General features: G+C 40.2%; 1 long non-coding RNA gene across 1 annotated transcript in view; it reads right to left on the bottom strand.

The window, feature by feature from the left end:
- The window catches only part of LOC119894908, a 29,037-nt gene extending 14,927 nt beyond the window's left edge, over positions 1–14,110 (bottom strand). The window contains exons 1-5 of the long non-coding RNA XR_005442998.1: positions 13,779–14,110; positions 13,265–13,355; positions 11,350–11,412; positions 8,503–8,557; positions 6,540–6,641 (exon numbers count right to left, since the gene is read on the bottom strand). This is a non-coding gene — a long non-coding RNA (uncharacterized LOC119894908). The remainder of the gene's footprint in view (positions 1–6,539; positions 6,642–8,502; positions 8,558–11,349; positions 11,413–13,264; positions 13,356–13,778) is intronic.
- Between the last annotated feature and the right edge of the window lie 7,644 nt (positions 14,111–21,754).

The following is a 21,754-nucleotide window of genomic DNA, read 5'->3' as shown; positions in this document are numbered from 1 at the left end:
TACACTTTCTTTCTTCCCTTTCTTCTTTTCTCTCTGCTTTGTGTCAGTAAGGACAGCTGGATAAGAAATGGATCACTGGTAAAGGGACACACAGTCTCCATCACAGATATGACATCACCCCCTTTATAACCAACCCACTGGGGGCCATTTGTGCTAGAATTCAATGCAGTGTGTAAGAGTGTGTGAGTGTGTGAGTGTTTGTGTGTACATGTGCGTGTGCATGCATGCAAGCTGTAAATTAGTTGTCTTTGCAATAGCTTTTTTTATATCAATAAGTTCAAAGACCAACATGTTGTTCTATTTTTCTTATTCATATGGTAATAATAAGTTTAATAGAATAATTTAGCCATGGTTATCCATTTTTTGCAGAAAACAATGAACTCTAAACATCTGTGTTATTTTCCACTGGCAAGGCCCAAGACTTGGCTCAAGTCATAAATAATTCAATAAAGAATCTGACTTATGATGCATATCATCTGTCATCATTATCTTAGTGTTGAGTGACATCTTGCATCCATCTGTCCTTGATAATATTAATTCATGCTAATGACCCATAATGTCATGACTGTCTATGTTTTGCCATAAAAATGAAGTTTAAGTTGTTTCATGACTTTATGCCTTCAGTGACAAATCATGGCGTTGGTCACCCTTCTGTCTCAGATCCAAAACTTCAAGGTTGGGTATGTAATTCAAATCTAGGCTACGTCTTTTTCTCAAATTCAGTGAATATCTCCTCAGGTCCGCTACCTGTACTTTTTAGTTCACCAAGACATGCTGTTGTTCTGATCTTAACTACAGTAGCAAGAGAGTCGCAGCAGCAACTGTAGCGACAGTTTGCTAACCCACAACTTAGCTAACGTTAGTTACATTACTTGTTCGCTCTTTATCATGGTATCTGTCATGGCGTTGGACTTCTCCAGAATCGCTCACTCCACCTTGAATGCACAGCTTTAAGGCCCATGTGACTCCAGCTATCACTTACTACTGTCTTCGGATGACAGAAGCTCTAAGATCCATGTGACTCCATTGCCCACAGGGGATGATGAGTGAAAACAATGTCTCTGTCTTTAGAATATCACTTCACGTCTGAATCCATACTTTGGCAGCTCAATGGTGATGCCACAGAAACTGTGTAAAACTGGAGAAGGGCCTTAAGTGATTTAGGCTGCATGTATCCTCTCCCATCCTCTCTGCATACAAAGAGGCTTCCATCCAGGTGGAGTCAGCCACAGCACTGCTCAAAGCTGCGTGGTCTTGAAAACAGAAGCTTGTAAAAGTGTAAACAACTCAATGGGAAAGATTAAAAGAATTAGAGAAAGCTGGAGTTCACATTAAAATTGAGTGGGAGTGCATCTCAGAGTTTGGGTACATGCTAGAAGACCAGAGAGTTCTGACTGGGCACAAGGTGAACAAAACCAAGTGCTTATTACACAGTTTTTACAGTACTTACAGAACCTTGTAGAAAAACAAGGAATCCACTTAATTTTTCTTAATTTTCCACTTAATTAACCACAGATACAATACAATATATAGCTCAGTTGACAGGAGGACAATCTTCTCAAGAAACATGATGTTGTGATCTTTGATCAACTGCTGCTTTACACAGAGCTACTCTCAATGATTTAAACCACAGGAGATGATTCAAGCTCTGAGCAGAATAAACCCAGCATGTAATGGCTTAACATGTTGATAAACTGTGACAATAACGGTTGCATACACAGGATGAGGCTTCTCCTGTCTCATGAAGGACAAATTTGGCCATCTATTTTAATAATGTTTGCCATCCAAATTTGGGATGTATAATAATAATCATATGACTGATCATGCTTTTTGCAGGATGTTGCTAGAATCCCGGAGGAGCAACCATCCAAGCTGGATCAACAACCTGAAGAGGTCTGTCTGAGAAAGTAATGATTGTCGAAGCACTGAGAGACAAGTGTGCTGGGACAAGACGCATCAGTCAGGACCCTGTTTTCTTGGCCTTCAGGGTTATGAACTCCTTGGGCTGCATGAACAGTTGCATTGTTGGAGCAGTTCTTTTCACTATTCACATCATATTCCTTCCTGGAATAGCATGGATTCACAGTCACACACTGTATGCCCACATTAGTCAAACTCAACCAGAGGCCCATGCCTTCTAAAGAGGTAACTTGTGCCTGCCAATGGTCAGTGAGGAACTGAGGTGTCTCATTAAGGGTACTTCCCATTTTCTTCACATTCACAGCAGAAACAGCTTCCCAGATAGAATTCAGTGGTGGACCTGAACGTCTGATGTTTGTTACTCAAAATATGTTATTGTTCAAAATGTAAAAACTTGCCAGGGTTTTCTGCCTAAATACTTCTGTGTGTGACAGAAAGTGTTGTGGAAATAAGGGGACAGGCAAACAGTGTTGTCACTCATTGCGTTTACATGCACTTTAGTGATTTGATCACAACTCGAGTAAGGCAATACTGAGATTATTGTGAATGTCATACAAACATCTTAACAAAGTTATCTTACTTGCATTAAGGTTGTAATCGGAGAAAGCACAACTCGATTTGTAGAGATGGCTAACCCATCGATCTTTCAAATGGCTCTCGACATGTATACACCAGATAGCTTGGTTTCTGTCTGTGTTATGATTTTGCACATGTGCCACAAAAGTGACGGAGAGAACCAGGTGCAAAACGGTGTCTTTCAAGAAAGAGCCACCAGGCGAGCAGCCTTGAATTACAGCTCGGTAATAAAATCGTAATAGTGGCGTAGAAGATTAATAAGGAAGAGGTAATAGTTAAGCAATACCACCAAGCAATACCAAGCAAGTAATAACCAGGTATTAGCTTGGTGTTAACAATGGGTATATCTAGGTAATATTAGACTGACATTTACGTCAGCCATAAACAAAGGGTAATAATGGGGAAACACATTGAAATATAACATCTAAACATATAATTTGTACAGTATTACCTTGAAACAAAAGGGAATGTTTGGAACATAAAAGGATGAATTTCAGCACTATAATATGGTAATTACCAACATTTGAATTTTCATGTGATTTTGAAGGCATTACACTGTTGGTAGCCCATAATATTGTGAAAACGTCAAACTATATCACCTTTTTATTATCAGGTTATTACCCAATTAATGTCATGTTATTACCATTTTAATCCCTATATTGCGCCATTATTGGCCTCTTATCACATATACATTTCAGTCTAATTTTACCCAAATATATCTTTTGTTAATACCAAGCTATTGCATGGTTATTACTTGGTAATTATATGGTATTACTGACTTATTACTGCTTTATCATAAAACTATTACTATACTATTACCATGGCAGTACTGCGCTGTAAAGTAAAGTGCAACTAAACATGCCTTTTGAGTCAACAGCAAATGTATTTCCAAATGCAGGAACCACTGCATTCACGAGAAGTTGTTTCCATACAGGCCTTCACAGATCATTATGGATGTTATGAACTATCAAACCACTCATATAGAGCAGGAAGTGGTACAGATGTGTCCCTATTAAAATCATGGTAAATATTACATGAAGTACATTGTGGCACTATTAACATGCTCTCTGAACGAGGAAACTTGTCCTTGGAAGGAATGCTAAATGGTAAATCCACAATTTCTCTCTTGGTTGAGTAGCAGAAAAGGAAACACCTACTATTTCCTGAAGCAGTCAGATGCTGCCTGCTTTCTGAGTTTCTGTTTTCATCCTGAATAGCACCTCTGTCATTCACATGGCAGCAGCAGGCTAACAACTAATAAATCACTGCTACTAAGCCACTAAGTGAGCTTTTCCTTTCACTGCTTGCAAACAACAACCAGGCTAATTTATAACCAGAGGAGGCATGAGGGAGAGGCTAAAATTGGCTGTGGAGGTCAGGCAGGTTATCTGACGACACGTCTTCACCTGGCACAAAGGACAATAAACAACTGAAATCATCTGCAGACATACACCAGATGAGCGCTATTTATAAAAACATGAAATACCTCCCAGATTTAAATAATCCAGTCTCCTTGATGAGAGGATGAACTGTACCATACCAACTGATTCAACAGCTACCCAAAAAACAATTTTTTCCTGCACCTGTAGTCCTGTGAATTCAGAAACATTTTAACTCACCTAAATAGTGTTTTTATTAAGACTCAGAATTTACTTTTTCAGTTAACAATTGTGCTTTATGATTTATAGAAATGGAATGCATTGAGTCCAACTGCAACAACAAGAAGACTAAGAAGAGCAAATTCAGGTTCTCTAAAAACATTACATGACACAAAAAACTCCCTTAAATGAGGGATGAGTAAAGCGTTTTGAACTGAAAAAATTGTTATCGACTTCTTTTCCCTGATCAAAGCACAGAAAGCTTTGGGATGGCAGATTACACAAATATGTTCCTGAATTCATTTTTAAAGCTTTAGATTAGATTTGTTCAAGTGCCTATGAGAGAAAAGACTTGAAACTGTATAAAAAGCTCTTGATCAACAAGAAGGTCATCCACAGTGCTGAGCAGGCAATTTATGTTTCTATATTTTGTCTCACGGTGGAAGCTGAAGCAGTAGCCAGCTCAACCAAGAATGTAACTTTTTAACAGTAACTTCATCAGTCCTCATTAAGAAGGTGTGCAGAGCTGCTTCATTAGATTTTGACCCACATGCCCAAAATAGAGAACTAGATTCTGCAGCAGAAACAGTTTGTGTGTATTTATAAAAGAGCACTAGTAGAGACTTCCCCCCACAATATAAGTTAAACAGACATTGTGCTGCACAGAGAGCAGACCAAAAGTAAATTCATACAGGCACAACTAAACTCAAAATTTTTTCCTTCCCTCTAAATGCCACCTTTCACAGGAGAAATAAGACCATCAATGCCGGTCGAGACGTTTCATTCCCATGTTAGTGCGATGTCTAATGAAGGGAGGGAGCGAGGGAGGCACAGAGCGAGTCAGTCAGAGACGGGTTCTGCTTTCCTCAAAGGGACGAGGGAGTGAGGTCAAAACCCCAAACTGCCAATGAACCATCAAGGTGAGACACATAAATCACAGCTCTCAAGTTCAAACAGCTTCCTAAAAGGAGTTCACTCACTCACTCACTTACTCAGCTCAGCTCGTTTCCCAGACCTACGCACACCAGTTCTCTCTGGCTGCATATTTGTTAAAGATTATTCATAGAGTTTCACATTTAATACCACTGAGTTATACAGAACATTTGCCTCTTATACAAGTGTATTTGAATTTTAAAAAATTATATTTTATGTTAAAAAAATTTGTGAGATTAAGTAAATTTGTTAGGGGGTTAGACCGTTCAGTTACTTAAACATGTTGTTTTCTATTGTCCAGTTTTATCAGGCAATGATCTGTGTGTACAGACCTGATAAAAATATTATCGTTATAAAAGGTATTAGGTAACAATATTAAATCTATATCATTAATTATGTGGTGAAATTAAATCTATGGGGAATGGTACTTGCAGTAATTCCTCATGACCAACATTACTGTAAATTCTACCATAATATATACCTCCTGGCCTTACATATAGCTTTAACAGCTATATGCAAGGCCAGGAGGTATCCCGTCATCAACCTAATAGAATTATTCAGTCAGCCTGCAGTAACGCATTCATTTGCACTGGCAGCAACATCTACCATGACCTGTTTCAAAATTCTACGGAGATGAACCAACTGCTAATAATCTGCAAGCATCCTTTCAATAGCACTATCCACAAAATCTGGTTTCATGAAGCATTGTATCCTGGGCTGATAAAATGTGAAAAGTGGCTTAGTCTACAAGAGACACTGTAAACTTTGGATTTTTAAGTTTGTATGATTTCTTTATCAAAAATAGGTTAGCTGTGCATTTCCCATCTTTGAGAGTAATTTTCTGCATGTATTGTATCATTTCTGAAGAGAAATTCCATTTAAAATATCTAATGAAAGAGATGTAAAAAGAGCCTAGCAGCTTTGTCAGATGGGTATGGTGTGTCAAAACATCGATGCCCATTGTCTCAATACTGCACTCACCCCAGACTTAAAAATTCCAAGCTCATGGAAAAGTGAAACCACTGAACAACTGATCAGTTTCATCACTTAAACAAATAGCCTCCACTACAAACCTCCTACCAGCCAGCTGAAACATGCTGCCGTTTCCAGGTTTTGAGGCAAGCCCAGACACAATGTCATACTAAAAAAGTTTTCAGAGCCATTGTGCTGCCTGGACCGAGTGCCATTCTCTTTGACCCCTCCAAATTCCCTTCCCCCAGTCGGCCTCCTCTCCACCTCCTTTCATGCTCTACCTTGACCCTAAAAACTTGGTACAGATTTAAATGCACAAAGCCCGTCTTATTACTAGAGCTCACAAATGAACTGTAACAATGAAACATAAGCTTGGACATATTAAAGGAAGTGGAAGCAAAATCTGCAGTCCGACAAAAAAAGAAAAAAATTGGCGACATATGAACCAAACACAGTGCTGAGAATTTAGGCATATAAATATTCTTGGGGAGTGCAGAACTTCCAAAAAGTGCTAAGAAAGAGAAAGAGAGAAGCACCTACCACGTAGATCCCGACATCCGAGCCCAAGAATGACAGATTCCTCTCTTGTCTATCTCCGATCCACTTCCATTTTTCTGAGCTCCCATATGGCACCCCCCACCCCTCCGAGAGGCAGAAAGCAGAGAGAGTGCAGCAGAGGGAGAGTCAAACACACAGGGAGAGAGAGAGTGCATGTGTGTGTGTGTGTGTGTGTGTGTGTGCGGGGGGTGGGGGGGCGGCATTAGTCCTTGTGTGGCGATGGAGGGGACTGTTGCAGCTGTGCAACCCCGTCAGTATCTCCCCAGATCCAGTCCTTTCCTCTATCCTATCCTCTAGCACCGCGGAAAAAGGCAACGGAAACAAAGTGATCCTCTTACACACAGCCCAGAGAAAGAGACAGCGAGACAAACAGGGAGAGGGCGAGGGAGGGAGAATAACAGAGAAAGAGAGAGAGAGAGAAACAGACAGAGGGGACGGCAGGCAAAGAAACAAGTGAGCTAGTTAGAAGGCCGAGGCAGCTGGAGAATAGCAGGTTCAAGTTTTCAGCGTTTCCTTTACTGTGTCGTAGAACTCTGTTGGCCGAGTGGGAGGGAACAAGCGGGAGCTTAGGAAATAGTGCATAATACCTTCCAGCTTCTTTCTACCCCCACTTCTCCCTCCCTCTCACTCTTTCTCTCTGTCTCTCTCCCTGGTAATAAGCCTGGTTGCAACAACCCCCTCCTCCGGGCGCTGGAATGCAAGGCAAGAGTTTCAAGAGGCCCAGTTAGACATCCCTCAGAGTCACTGCACCTTGACCCCGGGTCAGACGGTGTGTGTGTGTGTGTGTGTGTGTGTGTGTGTGTGCGTGTGTGTGTGTGTGTGTGTGTGTGTGTGAGTGTGTGTGTGAGTGTTGGGGAGCTTAGTTGTCTGTGTATACTTAAATGTGTGGGGCCATTTTTGCCTCACGAGATCACATAACTGTACCCAGACAGCCACTTGACAGAGATAATACTGCCGGACATTTACACCGCTGTAGTATGTCACAATCAATGTAACACTGACTGGTGTTACATGCACACAATAGCTGCCTTCACGCCGTAGGAGTAATTGTATTAAGCTGTTTTATATGTGGAAAGAATATTACATTACTAACCCTTATTCTTCTCATTTTGAATTTGATTTCTCTGTCTCTTAGTGGTTTTAGTTTATTCAATTTAGTGTGGTTTTCTTAATCAGATGTTTGATTGCCTGAATTTGAAGATTCACATGTATGTGTGCCACAATACTGGAGACTCAGAGGCAGTTTGCAGTGCTTGTCACATCGTAGAAGCAATGTGCTGCCTTGTTTTATTTACATCTGTATTTTCTAAATCTTAATTCTTCTTGTAGAAAATTAGCTACACAACAAAAACATCACGAAGGACAATACTGATATAAATGGACAGAAGGAAGACATTGCTAACATCACCTAACACTTATGTCTTAAGACTGGACTTGGTTTTGTTTGGATACTCTGCTGAAACAAAGTTTTTAAATCCCTCCAATCAGGCAGGTTTGCGTCATTTGAATCAGAGAAACTGGTACTGTCTGCCATTCAGGGCCCAGTATTGTGGCTCTCCTGCATGTAAAAACCTATTCTTCAAATTCATTCAAGTGTCCCAGCTAATACGGGTCCCTCCTGCTCTCTCTCTCTCTCTCTGTCTCCGTCTGGCTCTCTTTTATTCCCTCACACACAAACATCAGTACAAACCTTTTAGCAAAGAAAATCATGTTCAAAAGTTATACTGAGGTAAAAACATTACATTATATTATTTTTATATTATTATTATATATTATCTATCTATGTATCAATCTATATATATATATATATAAGTATTTCTAACTTCAAAATGTAACAGTAGGCATTTACAGATTACTGAAATACTTCATGCATTCATGTAACAAAAATCACGTACACACATACACAGCTCAATAATATGATAAAGCAAAAGACCAGATCACTTACCAGTTTGAAATTCATATTTCTGCCTCAGCTCCCAGGTCAGGCCTGAAGGATGAATCTGTTAAAGTAATAATAAACATTAAGCATATAACTTCCAGGACCCAGCTGTGCTTATATCATAAGGGGGTTATAGAGCCCACACAAAAGAGGATACCTTGCCCAACTGGACACGCAAATGCTTACATAAAAACCAGGTTCCATATGTTTGCATATTTAATTAAGCTTGCATAACACAATGAGTTAGACTTTGTTTCATTGATTGGAATCTGTTTCTATATATGTGTTTTAGTATTTAAATAATACAAAACGCCATAATTTCAAGTAAGAGTAGGCTATGGCTTGCACTTTTTGATTTGCTACATTTGTTGAGTCAGAGATTGTAAAAACATATCAAACATATATTTTCATGTTTTTACCCCTTCTAGGGCAATAATGACTACTTTAAAAATGTAGGCAGGAAAAGAATGAAAACAATGATGAATGTTCAGACCTGTTAATAAGGATGCTACATTGTTGAGCACCATCAAAATGTGTACAATACGGTCCAGTTCTACACAGAAAACTCCATTCTTATCAAATCACTGATATCTAATAGTAATTAATGCATTCTTGACCAATAATAATTAACTGGGATATTCTGGGTCACATGTTCAGCTTTGGTGGATCTCCCGCACTAGCTTTTAAAAGTTAAATGAGAAGCCATGTTCGGACCCACAGCTGGCACAAGTGAAAAGTGGAAGGCCTCAGGGTTACATCTTGGGCCTCATTCTGTCCTGACTTTAGCTGCTTCCTCCAGGTTATTTTTATTCACAAAAAAGCATGTTTTTTCCAGTATTGTTCTGTAGACAGCCACTTCTGTTCACCTATAACTAAAATTGACAGCCATGGACCATGGGCACTGAATGAATGGTCAGATTATCATACCTATATTAAACAAGAACAAAGCTCTCCGTTCTTTTCTATTAAGTGGCAATGGAATGTTCACTACCAGATGGAAACATTGTAGAGTGTACATTTATTGGAAATCTAAAGGGGGAAAAAACATCAAAACATCTCTTATTATTAATGAAAGCTACTAGTTCCTTTGAATTTGAAACTCAAACAGGCTGGCTTATTAGTCGAACCATTCACAACACCTTCAGTATTTAGTTCCTGACTTTTCAGCATGGAAACATTTCATAACTTGGCCAGTAAACAGTGTGTGCAAATCCTCTGTGCCACCTTCACAGATTAACTTTACCTTATTGTTATAAAAATCAGGTCTATTTCACTGGAACTGCATCGCAAGTAAACAGTTCAGTTCCAAGTTGACCTCCTGTCAGTTATGGGTCTTTTTCACAGCCGAAATGTTGACATGTCAAAGCTGGAAAGCTCAGGGTTGATTAAAAACATTAATTATGGTTACATTCCATTTGGCTGTTCCTTAGTTCTTAAGCTTATTCCTGTGAATTATGGGCACGACTCTGGTTATTCCCCCGCGACCCTGTACACAGGATAAGCGATTGACGATGGATGGAGGGTGGGCTTTCTTCCCTTTTCTGTTGTTTTGGGGGGAATAAATGATCCAGGAAGACAAGCTGTCACACCTTAATTGGGATAATGTCATCATACTAGAGTTAGCTTGATAAACTGGCGAGGCCTATATACTGGCCAAAATTAGCTTAATGCAGATATATTGTTTTTTGTATGTCGGCCAATGAGCAACAAGAAATTGCAGTCAGTGAGTGAAGTGATCACCAAGTTTGTCCACCAAAGAGCAAGCCAATTTTTCAACTTTAAAATGTCTAGAAAATAACTTCAGAGGGATGTGAGGACGATGGCTCTGTTCTATTCAAGGGTCCCAGTAAGCCGTGACAGTGTGACGATGAGCCAGCATGCACAAAACCTGGACCATGAAACTGAAGCAGCTGAATGGAAATCAGCCATCATTTATCATTTGCACCTGTGTTTGTTTCAATGTGAGATGTCAAAATGTCTTCTGTGAAAAAACATGCATTTTCTTTCTTTCCGGTTCTTACTCAATGGAACATTCAGACATCAGAAAAAACATAAATATTATTAGCTATACACGTGCTTATCCTGTTATGACAAGTCAAAATGTCTGCTGCAAAAATAATCAATTAAAATCAACCAACATAGCATCAAGGATAAATTTGGTCAGATTTCTAAGTTGTTTTAAATTGTCTCTAATTTAAATAAATTCAATAGGCTGACTTTAACCTAGCCTAATGTTACAGGTTTGAAATTCAGGACCCTTTACAATTCAATATTTCCACAAATTGTTAAAATTAATGTTTTGTAAACTAGCGTACATTGTTGTAACTGTAACAAGTCTTTCTCATCACCCTCACAAGCCTTTTACAGTATCTACAGCATCAGCTGTAATTTAATCTTGCTGTCAGTGAGCACATCAAATAAGACTATAAGACTAAAAACTATTTAAAGGTTTAAGAGCTGAGCTGGGTTGGAAGTTGTACACATTTTTCCATCAACAAAAGTACCCTAAGCTTTATGTATAATAATTGTATGTGACCAGATCTAATCCTAGTTAAACTAGATATTCTTGAAAAAATATTTCTAAAGTTATCTCTTTAAAGCATATCTCCTCACTTTCATTCTGTTGAGTCCGCTTAAGATGAATCTGCTTCAGCCCTGTAACTTGAAAACTGGTGAATATGACTTTAAAAGGTCTGGGCAGTGAGGGCAAGGCTTGAGGTACAGCAGATGTGCAATGAGGTTTTCATAAAAATGGACTCGCCTTCCGATTCTTACTCTTCTTTTAACACTGCATGCAGCCTAGATGCATCTCAAGCCTGCTGCTGCCCTCCGCAGGTAAGAATACACACATACCTGTTCAGTTACTGGTCGGTCGTAGCCAGATTTGAGAATATGTTCTCCTCTTGACCTAGGCATCTGTTATAAAAAAAAGGAATAAACAGTTTCAGTCCTGGTTACATGCAACAAATGTTTGTGTTTTGGGGATAACTGAAGTTTTGGGGAATAAGCAGGCATAGGTGGTGTTACATTAGCAGGATAGGAATTTGCATGAATTGCATGAATTTGCACTCATGCTTGACGTCTCATTGTTTTTCACCTGACCTTCCTGGGATTCAGCACGATAGAAGATAAAGGATGTGCTTATTTTCCAGAGAAAGAAAGGCATTTTAATTATCATTATCTTTTTATGTAGAACATATTTCCTGTGGTTAGCACTGTCGCCTCACAGCACGAAGGTTGTGAGTTCAAACCCCGGTTGCCCCGGCCTTTCTGTGTGGAGTTTGCATGTTCTCCCCGTATCTGCGTGGGTTCTCCCCGGGTGCTCTGGCTTCCTCCCACTGTCCAAAGACATGCAGGCTAGGTTAATTGCTGTCTCTAAAATTGTCCTTAGGTGTGCGTGTGAGTGGTTGTTGGTCCATGTGTGGCCCTGTGATGGACTGGCGACCTGTCCAGGGTGTACCCCGCCTTTCGCCCGATGTCAGCTGGGACTGGCTCCAGCCCCCCGTGACCCTGTACGCAGGATAAGCGGTTGACGATGGATGGATGGATATTTCCTGTGCTAAAAGGTCTCACGGCATCTGTTTCTGTGATTGTCAATGTTTGACGCCACCACTGTTAAGATTTCACAGCAGATTACTGATCTTCAACCTTTGACAGCCCTCCTGCTCTTTATGGGAAAGTTACGTGTTTTAATATGACATGCCCAGCAAGGCTACACTCTATAATACTATAAACAGACTGTGTAGACACAAAGAGACTGAGTATCAGGGAGTCTGGATTCATTGCAATGTCAAGACACATCATCATACTGAGTGCGTATGCAGCATGTCAACTGTCAAGTCAAAGCTATGAAGAAACACCCAATACCACAATACCATGATACAGCAGAGATACACAAGACTTGCCAATATCACAGGCTCTTGATTTTTCTACACAGACTGAAGGGGGTGAAAAAGATCATTTGAAAGAACGGCATCATGTGCACACATTTATCTGGATTCTAGCTCCTTAGTTTAGTTACTTCATGAGCAGTGGTCACTTTGAATTAGTCAAATGTAAGCAGCAATGACTGCAATGTAAACATAACACTTTTGAACATATTCAATTTCACTGAGGGAATCAAACTGGCCACAGTCAGATTAAAAGGCGATTCCCAGTACTTAAGGTTACCACTTTAAGTAGCGGTCACTCCAAGTAAACGGGCTATGACAGCTCCTTCGGTAATCTGTGTTGTTCCAATCACTCTTTATCAAAAAAGTGTATCTTCCATAATTGAAACATTATTACATGGATTTCTGTGGCCTAAGAGGAGTCATCGATATGACATGAAGTGGACAAAAACACAAGGGAATTATTGGGAATTGTTATAAACAAATCACATCGGCTTGACACAGTTAAAAATGCCAGTCAGAGTTTCTATAACTCTATAATTTGTCAGAACACTGAATTAAGACAGAAATACAAAAAGGAAAAACAAAGAAAACATTAATTGCCAGTGTCTCTAAGCTGTAGCATTAATATACTATCCACTTCTTCATTCTGTCATTTAATATATGAAAGAAGCCAATAGCTACTCTAGCCTCAAGAGATGGAGGTTATTATAAAATAGAACATTCATGACATTGTTCATCAGCAGGAGAGCGGAAGCCCCAGTGTTTCTTCTGTCTGATTAGTCTTTAAAAAATCCTTCTTTAGGTGATGAGAAATCCAATGAAAGGCTCAGAATAAAGCAGATGAAGGAAGGCTAAATGAAACTGACTGGACTCACCCTTTGGTTTCCTCTGTTGTTAGTGGGATGTCAGCTCCAAATGTAAACTGTGTTGGCGGGGGCAGCAATTTTCCTGTCAACCTGCCTTTTTCTTTACAAAATGAATGTTTCACTTGTACAACTGACTGTAACCTTGAGGTGTAACACGGTTTAAAGTAATTTGCACCTAGTGAATGGTGTAAACTAATAACATTAGCTTACTGACATTGACAAGCTTTAACCTTTTCACACCCCTTTCTACAAATTTAACTGTAGCATCATTTAACCAAATGAGAGAACAGTGAGACAGCTTCGCGTTAGCTAGCTTACTGATGTTAGCTTCTATAGGTAAGATAATGCCAGTTAATTAGTTAGAGCCTTTTATATACAGTCTATGGTTAGAGCTAAATGAGTCAATTTAACAAAACTTGTATTTTGATATAACATTAACTAGCCTAACGTTAGTAAAATCACTGTCAATTAAGCAAACCTACAACAGACTAACCACTGACAAACTGTCATATAATTCGCCTACCTTATGCAAGGAAATGAGCTTGGAACACAGTGGATTATAGGGGAGTTTGTGGGGAAAATGTTCAAAATAATATCACATATCTGTCTTCTTTTTTTTTGAGGCTGACATAAACAAACTCATTCAAACAAGGCCTCCTGCATGTCTACCAAGCTTCAAGGTTAAAGCCGCAGCTTGGTTTTCATCCCCTGCCTTTAAATTCCTGACTATTCTGCTGTTTTGTTCTGTTATTTTTCATGGCTCCATCTCACAGTTGCCAGTGAGGCATTATAGTAGACAGATGTCAGTATGGGAATGTTTAGAATTAGTTTTAAATCTGGGTCATCATTTACCAACTGCTTGTTTGTGCCCCGTGTGAAACGTCGTTCACTTATTTAAAGTTACATCACGTGACTACTTACTACGGAACCTACCTGCAGGCCTGCCTTACTAACAGTTTGTGACGGAGGAGATGCCGAGGGGCGTGAGAAAGCGTCTGTATATGACAGCGGGTTAGAATAGGAAACAGGCGCTGCAATTTTCATAGTGACACAGACATGCAGACAGGTCTGACTACACTGGCCACTATGGCAGTAGGATGTTCTCAGCTTTTGATAGGTTTGTATATAATTTGGTATGCACGCCTTAAATTGGGCTCTTGGCAGTGTCTGTGAATTCCAATTTGAGTTTTAAGCAGCCTGTCACCGATGTTTGCATCAGTGACCGTAGTAAAATATAGCTGTAATTTCCACAGTGATTCTGAAATTGATGCTTTTGCTAAATACTTTACATAGGCTTGTTTTTAACATCAGGAATTGAGGGAACTGCAGCAGAGTACAATGACAGAGAACCGTTTTATGTTTTAACCTGGATGAAATATTAAGATGTTGCTTTGGTTTTTTTATTTTATTTTCTGAAATAAGAAAAAAATCTAATAAAAATGAGGGAATTCAATAATACAGCTTAAAAGTATTTCTGTTTGAAAAGGGGAACAATGTGTAACATAGACCGCCTACAGGATTCAAACAAGGGACACTGCAGGAATGTGGTATGTGTCCCTGACCACTGGTCCAACAGGATACTCCTCCAGCCTTTTGTCCTGCTCCCTTTGAGACTTAGTTTAACTATATAGGCCTACTTGCTGTTGATGCTCGTTAACCATCTTAAGAATATGGATTTTGATTGAAGTTAAACCTTTTGGGGAATTGTAATCATTAACACCCTGGTTATTTAGTTAGTTTCCAAACATTGTCTGTCATGAAAATCAGTCTGTTTAGAATCTCCTATAATTAATACATGTTGGCTTGGCAGCTATCACAACCAGCATCAGTCATAGAGACAACTTCTTCGTAGCTGCTGCCAACTTCAAGTTTACTGTCACATGCATTAGTCAAACTGTCGATACAAAGAAAGGTTCTTTGAGGACAACCTCATAAATACCTTTAACACCGCTTATTCCCTCCTCCTGCCAAACAGCCGGAGGGTTCTAAATAAAACTAGATATGCCAAGTGAGCTGGCAGGAGGAACAATGCTCTTAGTGAGTTCCTCAGTGATCTGGGCCACGAGGTGGGGGAAGGAGGGCAAATTAAAGAAGAAAACTGTGGGCTGAAAGAGCTTAAGGTATAATGATTTATGGCCTTGGGTTTCAGTGAATGTTTCTTCACATATTAAATGCATCAGCCAGTACACTCTTTTTGCTGATTGTGACTTTGCCTAAATGGGAAATTGAATGCTGAATGTCTGGAGTGCTTTTCGTGGGAGTGCTTTTGGTCCTGCTTCGTTTCCTTCACCCTGTGTTTATGACTTCATTTCTTATTGGCTGCTTCTGAAAGAAACATATTCAATAGCACTAAAGAGTTACCTCATCAACACTAATTAAGAACTTATTATGAGAGATTAACCAGAGGCAATAATGCATTTTATTGCGTATGTAAATCCACACTAATTACTGTCATTATACAAAAACTACCACTATTTTAAGTTGTTCATTTTCTCCAAAAATCATAAAATAACATTTTAGGAATACAGCTGCAGATTTTCGCATACCGCTTTTCAATTATTTTATCTCAACCCAACCCTCATGTCTTGCTGGTTTTAGCAGTATATCACGAGTGACTCTGCCTCTCTCATCAACCACCTCATTTGTGGTACTATTTTTATTAAACAGCCTTCTTTTGGCTGGTGGACAAAGATGTCTTTCTCGTTCTTAGGCTTGTTTGTATCTGTCCTGATAGTGTCACTCCATTTAGATCAGACAAAAATAAATGTATCACTATATTTTCATCACTGGTCGTATAAAGAGCTACAGCAGCTTAGGGTCTGCTGTTCCTTGTGACCATCTTGTGATGTCATCGCTTCATGCTGTTGCAGGCTTATCAGGGCAAACACATGTTGGGTCCTTTCCACATGTGCTGATTGAATGCAGATCACGAACGCAGCGCCACACTGTGCATTTGAAAAGGAGACTGGTGGCACTTTATGCTTTTTCAGAAAACAATCCAGGAGTCCCCGTGTCTGTGATTAGAGAGAACACATAGAGCACAAGGAGTAGAGAGAGGGAGGGATGGTCAAGTAAGAGGTGACCTCGCTGCCTTTTTGCCCCATTGTCTTCAAATTCGCCTAAAGACAGAGTGCTGGAAACAGAGCTCTCTGAGCTGACTCTCCTCACTTTCATTCTGTTGACTCATGAAAGTCAGCAAGGCAAGAAAACGAGTTTAAACAATCAAAAGCAAGTGACAGAAAGCATGCTCAGTGTTGAGGTCGGGGTTAACTCAAAAAGATTTGAGGTAAAGTGCACACAGCCTGCTGCCTACAGTGGGATGCTTATTTCCTAGGCGACCGAGCCAACCGCAGTAACGTATCCAATCCCACAAGAAAAGATTCATGCTCAACATCACTCATTAACACAAGATGTTGATTAGCGTTGCCCTCACTGGCGGCCCAAAGGAGCAGATCTCAGCAGTTTGGTGGCGGCTGCTGGGCTTCCAGTAATGAAGCAGTCAGGCAGCCACCTGACCTTTTGTGTGTCCACCAATGGAAGTCTTGTTTAGCCCAACTGCGTCTCCATGGAAGTGGCACCTTGAGAGGCTCCCCCTCCTCACCTCAGAACACTTGTCCCACCAAGTTTCTCATCCCATCCCGGGCTGAGGCAGTAGCTGCTGTGAAACACCAGCCGCTGGCACAGAGCCCAGATGGCATTTTTCTCCCTGCACAACTTTTATCTGACCATAAAACACAGCCCAACAAGGGCAGGACACTCAGAGAGCCCCATTAATGGGAAGCAATCTACCATCAGCTATTCTCAAACCTGACTATAAAGAGGTGCTTGTTAATTGATATTCAGTTCAAAGGGGATTAAAGACCCACATGAACAAAGATGTGAAATATGTGTTCAGAATGGCTATGTGAAGAATGCCCTCCACTGCTTTCTATTCATGCGGCGGCTGCAAATTGCCAGCAGTGTGAACTCGGAACGGTTTGTGCTCTGAGCAGCTTTTGCCTGAATCAGTCACCGCAGCTGCAGAAGGCTGAGCTCCCGCCGCACACACTGAGGCCTATACTTTTTTGCACATTTCTAAAGTTCTTTGACAAACACAAAATGCTGACTCAACTGAAAGGTGAGTCATTTAACTGTGGAGGGGAAGAAAAGATAGTGTAACGTTTATTAGCTGCAAAGTTGAAATCACCTGCTGCCATCTATCGGCTACAAATACTTCACTGACACAGCTCACTGCTGTTGCACCATTTGTGTTGGGAGTGCATGATGCTACCTGCCTGGTGTTTCAGCTTAGGAATTAACAAAGATGTTAGTCATATCATTCCAGTGTGCCTTCCCATAGGCTATGTCAAATTATTGCCTGGGATACATGTGACTATTGTTATGTCAGTGAATTGCACTGACACTGATGGTTTGAAGTGCCAGGTTTACATTCAAATGTAGTGCAAATTTTATATCTAACGCTAAGAAGTTTTTCATCCAGATATGAAAGTGAAATCTTTATTGCTATATCGCTAGCCAGCTACCCCGGGCAAGAAATCTATTGCTTTACGGCACCACATCACACCAGCAATACTCTTCTGCAAGCAAGCTATAAGAAGTAGCAAAGACTTTAGAATGTACAATGTAAGTTCTGAATGTAAGCTAGCTCGTTATTCTCAGTATGGATATCATGGCAGAGGCTGCGAAGAGTTCTGAAGAAAACGCTGTCAGAGGAAGAGAAAAGAGTGACCGAGCAAGAAACTGGACAAGAGTAAATATTGAGCTGGCTTTTACTCGTTGGCGTGAGCTAAAAGAGATGATGATGATGACTAGTCAGTAATAACTTATTAGCGGGCTTGCTGTGTCTTGTGTTGTTGCTCTTGCTTGATGTTTGCATGTGTTAAAAAAGTTGCTGACTTGAGCAAAATCAGCCAGAGGTTTAGCCACTAGGTAAGTTTATGTAAGCAAACTTAATCTGTAACGTTACTTTAAGTGCTCTTGCGTTGGTTGGTGTCTAGCTTTGCTGGCTAGCTTGCCACCCAAGTTTCCAGCAACATTATGCAACATTAACATTATGGACGTGATGTTAACTAATGGCAGAGGTGAAGAGACCCGAAGAAGACGTTGACGGAGGAAGCTTAGAAGAGAAAAATAGAGCGACCAAGCTCCTGGATGTTGGCGAGAGCTTTGTGAAATAAAAGGCTGCAAGGCAGACGCCGAGCTAGCATCCTTTCTGTTAGACGGGTTAATATCGCTATGTCCTGTGTTGTCACACTTGATGTTTGGCTGTGTTAGTAAAGTTGTTGACCTGCTAGTTTTTGATCGTGATGTAATCATAAAAAATGCACGTGTACAGCGTCACGTGTCTAGAACTGTGGGGGTTCTCCATCTCTGCAGGGTGAAGTTTCTCAGCTCATCCAACACACTCGACACTGCATTTCCTGGGATCCTTAGCAATACACTCACCAAGTGCGAAGTTGATCAATGAACGGTTGTCAAGATACTCGAAGGACAGAGACAGATTGCTTCCTTTATACTTACATTTCCAAAAGCTCATCCAAAGAAGTTGTGAACTGTTAAACTGTGTGCTAATATTAAGAGTTGGTTAATCAAGATAAACAGTTGGTGACACTAATGCTCCAGTCGGGTGCCATTAAACCACAGCAGAAGGGGAGGATTAAATGACATAATTAAAAGGGCGCCAATCAAACCTTAAGGATGGAAAACCATGTGGAAAAATATTGCCTTTTATTGTTTGTTTCATTTATTAATTGCTGACATATTTTATCACACGTGTGCATCTGCGATACAGACCTGAGGCAGTGTTACCAAACAGAACATATTCTTGGCCTCTACATCAGTACAACAACGTAAGACTACCATTAACCATAAAATGCCAACTCACAAGCACCGGCCAGACAGACTAGCTGGCGAATAAAAGTAATGTTACCACAGTTTTTCTCACTTAGTGCAGCCAACTGCTATGAACACATCTAAGTGGCTCTACTATTTTAAATGAGTCACAAGCTGGGTCATGAAGGTTCTGGTCCACAGGCTTGATCTAGTCCTTCTGTCTAAGGTGTTTATTAAGCAGGTTGTTGATGTCGTCCTCCATATGGGTTGGCAAGCAACTCAAACACCCTTATACCAGTCCTCATTGGTCCAGTGCTGGATCTGGTTTTTCAGGACAGCAGGGGCAGAGAGGATGGGCTCATGGTTTCTACAACAATAAAAGTCACAGTACATTAAATTAAGTAGTCTGCCCAATCCATCCATCTGTTATCTATACCCGCTTATCCGTGCAGGGTCGCTGGAGCCAATCCCAGCTGACATTGGGCCAGAGTACACCATGGACAGGTTGCCAGTCCATCACAGGGAACATACAAACAAACAACCACTGAAACTCACACTCACACCTAAGGGCAATTTAGAGTCACCAGTTAACCTATTAACTTATTAACCTTCATGTCTTTGGACGGCAAGAGGAAGCCGGAGCACCTGGAGAGAACCCCACGCAGACACGGGGAGAACATGCAAATTAAGTCTGCCCTAGATTAGAAAAAAGTCAGTCACTCATGTGGGAGAAGAACTGCCTTCTAGCTGTATGGAGAGCATCTCTGCACAGTATCAGCTCCAAAGTTCTTACAGTATTTTGGTATCCTGTATTAGACCTATTAAAACAACCGCTGTTAAGATAGAAAGATCAATCATCACTAAAGTGTTACGTATAAAGAACTTGATAGAATACCAACATCCCATATTCTCATCTACAGCCCTGAGTCATGGGTGTGATAAGTACTGTATGTACAAATAAATAAATAAAAAAAATAAAGACTGGATGCTGCAGCTCAAGTGCTAAATGTTTACAGTGGCCTGAAAAGTGAAGACAGCTTCCAACATGTGTCAGGCAAAATGCACTTGGAATGGGTGTAAACAAGACCATCTCATACACGACTCTAAACAAGCATGTCCAGTAATGGTTTACCCTGACGTTTGTGTTTATGTGTAATGTAACAACATGTCACTGTTAAGCTCTCCATAGAAACAGCTGTTGAAGATACCAAAATGGAATGGACTATGAGCTAAAAACCCAAAAGGCTACAAATGAATCATCCCACATGGAGAGCCTAAGTGAAACCGGAACTTAAGCGTTTTGTTCAAGGAGTAAGAAAACCTCAGTATGTTTTGTGTTTTGCTCTATATGTTCAAATGAAAAAAAAAAATACAACTAATATGGTTGTTTATGAAGTGTCTGTTTAGCGGCCAATAATGAACAGCATTTCCTGTAAACCCTAGACCATAGCCTGCATTTTATCAGATTACCTTGTTTACTGAAAAAGCTGCCTATTGGCATTATGGGTAAGCATGCCCCAGACAAGCAGCTCTTTTTTAGAATTTAAGAATATTTAGTCAGCATATTTGGTAGAGCACTTTTAATGAGGCTTTAGATAACTGTCAGCTTACATGAAAACCAGAATACAATCACTTCCCTAAATGCCACAAACGACGTTAAACCAAGAGAGCAGGTTGTCCAAGTTGATATCAAAGATGGGGCCAGATATCTTCCTCTCTACACCTGACAAGAAGAGTGACAACAGCAGCGCTGCGACTGGTGGCCGGAGGCTTTATAGCAGCTGCAACTGATTCAAAGGAGTAGTATGTAGCTGCAGTACCAGAGACTGCAGTTTCAGGACCGCAATCCAAGGACCAGAACTGCATTTGTAGGACCCTTGTTTACTTTGATACTGCCAGCTAGCTGGCTGGCTAGCTAGCTGGCTACACTACTCTTGACAGCCCTCCGAAGCCAATTACCCTTACCCCAACCATCACAGAGTGTGTGCCTACACCTTAGCAAAAGAACTGTGGTCCCAGGATTGCGGGAATCCTGAAGCTTTCAGTAACATTACTGCAGCTATATAATATTGAATCAAAGGAGAGTTTCATTTATACAGGAAAAAAGGTTTTAATCAAATAATGGGCTTTTTAAATTAGAAAAATGGATTAGAAATGTCCATTATTATCCTTACCATTAGAGCAGGGTAGCATGCATCTAAAAATATAATCATACAAGTCCACCTTAATATTAACATATTTATTCCTTACAACAACTATAACTAAACCATAGTTGTATGATGAGGTGTTTTTAAGAATTATAGCTCAGATAGTTACTATAGTATATCAACAACAGGCATTCCTATAAGTAAAGAAATATGTGCACATACGTAAAATATTTATGGCCATGTGTTATTGGTCATTTCAGTGAATATATAATTGGAAGGACTTGGCAGAGGTGAGTAAAGACAAGACTGAGTCGTGGTAGGTGGTGGCGCTAGGGGTCAGAGACCACAGAGACCACTAACAAATGAACTCGCTGTCTCTTAAAACCAGTGAGCAGGTTAGAAATAAATCCTGGATTCAGAACTCCACAAGCTACATTGTGTATTAAGCATAAGCATATTTACCACCTAAATTTTTTCCAATCCATCTTATCTCAACCAGATGCTGAAAAATGGCTTCACG

Source organism: Micropterus salmoides, unplaced genomic scaffold (genome assembly GCF_014851395.1).
Source record: "Micropterus salmoides isolate LMB-PRFRI ecotype aquatic unplaced genomic scaffold, ASM1485139v1 Ms_hic_scaffold_9, whole genome shotgun sequence".
Taxonomy (NCBI): domain Eukaryota; kingdom Metazoa; phylum Chordata; class Actinopteri; order Centrarchiformes; family Centrarchidae; genus Micropterus; species Micropterus salmoides.
This window is presented reverse-complemented; position numbering and strand designations above follow the sequence as displayed.